Here is a 3,068-nt window from a genome sequence, read left to right as displayed (position 1 = left end):
CTCCACATTGACTTTAGGGTCCAGTTTTAAGCCCCAGACCTGTTTAGTAACTAGCTTTAATCCCAGGGCACCAAGTCTCTGGCCTCTCCATGCTTCCTCCTTCCCTTCCTGGATCTTAGCCAGAGCAGGGAGCACTACCTTCCTGAGTACACAGAGCAGTGGTGAGAGGTGTCCCAGGGAGCCATCTCAGGGAACCCATTAAGATAAAGGGGAAGAATAAACAGAAGCAGATGTTCCTTCAGCCCCAGTCCCCAGCCCACTGAAAAACAGGAAGCTGGGGTGGCAGCTGATAAGTGCTGTCTCCAGGGCTGGGCCGGGACTTCTTGGAGCCAGGGGCTGGGTTGGGTTTCTCAGTCCTGATCTCTCCAGGACAGTCTCTTTTTTCTTTTCCTTCATTACTAGGGGAAAGCACAAACACAGTCCCCCATTACCACAAATTATGCAGTTGAGGTCCCACTTTGGGGAAATGGTGAGGGTCAGCCCATCCAGAGTGCAATGGATGAGACTTGCCCTGGGAAAATCATTGTTTGTGATCCTGTTATCTCTCCCACCAGGTAAGTATCTCCAGGCCAATCTTATTTCCCTTCCACAGGGACAGGTCAAAGGCACTTTCCCTCCATATGAAAACAAACCAAATGTATTCACATTTTATCATCAATGCCTGCGGCCACTCAAAATTCAAAAGATGGGGCCGGGGATGGTGTCTCAGCCTGTAAAGCCAGCACTTTGGGAGGCCAAGGTGAGTGGATCACTTGAGGTCACGAGTTCGAGATCAGCCTGGCCAACATGGTGAAACTCCGTCTCTACCAAAAATATAAAAAGTAGCCCTGTGTGGTGGCAGGCACCTGTAATCCCAGCTACTTGAGAGGCTGAGGCAGGAGAATCGCTTGAACCCAGGAGGTGGAGATTGCAGTGAGTCGAGATCATGCCACTGCACTCCAGCCCAGCCTGGGCGACAGAGACTCTCTCAAAAAAAAAAAAAAAAAAAAAAAAAATTTCAAAAGACATGAACTTCCAAAGTGGAGACTGCACACATGCACACATCTACACACACGCACACACATATGTACACACACATGCATGCACGTTATGCATGTACATACATGTACACCCACAGACACATACCATACACGTGCACACGTGCCACACATGCATTTACACATGTACCATGTACATGCACACACACATATACCAAACACACACACACGTGCACATACAAGCCCTCATCTAGGCTGAGATCTAAAAGCCCTGCGGTTAGCTGAGTGCGGTGGCTCATGCCTGTAATCCCAGCACTTTGGGAGGCTAAGGTGGGCAGATCACCTGAGATCGGGAGTTTGACACCAGATTGACGAACATGGTGAAACCCCGTCTCTCCTAAAAATACAAAATTAGCTGGGCATGGTGGCGGGTGCCTGTAATCCCAGCTACTTGGGAGGCTGAGGCAGGAGCATCGCTTGAACCCAGAAAGTGGAGGCTGCAGTGAGCCGAGATCGCGACGATTCCCCAAAACACCACAGTGCACCCTACGTGAAAGGGGTTGTCCAAGCTTGGAGCTCTCTGGGTCTGGGGTTTCCCCTCAGTACAGTGAGGAGTGTGGACAAGGAAACTTCTAGGACCTCTTCCTGTGCTCCCACATCCTCTGGCCCTAAGGGCTGTTTTCAGCTCCCCACCCCCATATCCCGAAGGATCAAAGGAATCGAAACTTAAGGAATTAGACCTTAAGGCTGTGGTGGCTGGGCTGGAGTGGGTGGTGCTTTGCCACATACCTCTGGCATATCATCCTACAGCAGTGTTTCTCTTTCAAAAGAAAAAAATATTGCGGTGGCTCAGGCCTGTAATTCCAGCATTTTAGGACACTGAGGCAGGTGGATCACCTAAGGTCAGGCATTCAAGACCAGCCTGGCCAACGTGGTGAAACCCCATCTCTACTAAAAATACAAAAATCAGCCGGGCGTGGTGGTGGGCGCCTGTAATCCCAGCTACTTGGGAGGCTGAGGCAGGAGAATTGCTTGAACCTGGGAGGCAGAGGTTGCAGTGAGCTGAAGATCATGCCATTGCACTCCAGCCTGGGCAACAGAGCGAGACTCCGTCTCAAAAAAAAAAAAAAAATTATTGTGGACCCCAAGCTGACGAAATCTTTAATGTTACCCAAATATATGCATATTAAAACCTTGGTATGCACACCTCGTGTTGTTAGGTAGTCTATGATCAGAAAAGCCAAGCAGAAAGGAAGGGAGAAGTCAGGGTGTCACTCTGGGCCCCCCAACTTCAGGCGTGTTTCCGTCAAGGGCTGCATTTCCCCCCTTGACAGACCCACCATAGCTCTGGCTTTGGTGGGTGATCCCTGGGTGCAGGGAAGCCCGACCCCTCCTTCTGTCCCCATTCATAGAATCCTGGACTGGCCAGGGGCCTAGAGAGATCACTAAGCACTGCTGAAAGGCAGAAGACCAACTTCTAGACACAGGCACCCCGCCCCCCACCTTCTCTCCCTCCAGCCTAGGGGTGGCAGTCACTTCCAGCTGTTGTAAACCCCTGGGCTGCCTCAGCCTCTACTTTTTGGATCTTTGGTTTATTTGTCCTGGGTCCTAGGAAGGAGGTGAGGCAGCACTTCCTAAGGACGGGGAGTGCAGGTGGCATAGGCAAGATGCCCGCAGAGGCTGATCCGGGCGTGTGCTCAGCACAGCAGCTGTAAGAGGAAAGCAGGACTGGGCCAAGGGAGAAGGTGAAATGTGATGCACTTGCCACCAAAGCCCGGCCCTCCATCCCATGACGAGTTACAAGGCCCTTCGGAGTTGTCTTGAGCGGAGGCAAGGGGCTGGGTTTTTGCACCCCACTCCCCATATCCAGGCTGCCCCGGAAGGAAGCCATCCTTGGGCCAGGCAGCCTCCTTCAGGCAGGGCTATTCCTGGGAAGACACTGGCGGTGAGCTGTCAGCAGTCGTATCCCCAAGAGGAACCTGGGCAGAGGCTGCAGAGTCGGCCACAGCATCAAAGCCCAGCTCTGCTTACTAGCTGCGAGACCTTGACCCAATTCCTCATCCTTGTTTAGCATGCAGTTCAGTTTCCCCA

General features: G+C 52.1%; 1 non-coding gene across 1 annotated transcript; it reads right to left on the bottom strand.

The window, feature by feature from the left end:
* Positions 1-399: 399 nt before the first annotated feature.
* Positions 400-562, bottom strand: LOC116809969 (U1 spliceosomal RNA). Its single transcript, XR_004370123.1, has one exon. It is a non-coding gene; the product is annotated as a U1 spliceosomal RNA (small nuclear RNA).
* Between the last annotated feature and the right edge of the window lie 2,506 nt (positions 563-3,068).

This window comes from Hylobates moloch, unplaced genomic scaffold, assembly GCF_009828535.3.
Source record: "Hylobates moloch isolate HMO894 unplaced genomic scaffold, HMol_V3 SCAFFOLD_1, whole genome shotgun sequence".
In the NCBI taxonomy this organism is placed as follows: domain Eukaryota; kingdom Metazoa; phylum Chordata; class Mammalia; order Primates; family Hylobatidae; genus Hylobates; species Hylobates moloch.
This window is presented reverse-complemented; position numbering and strand designations above follow the sequence as displayed.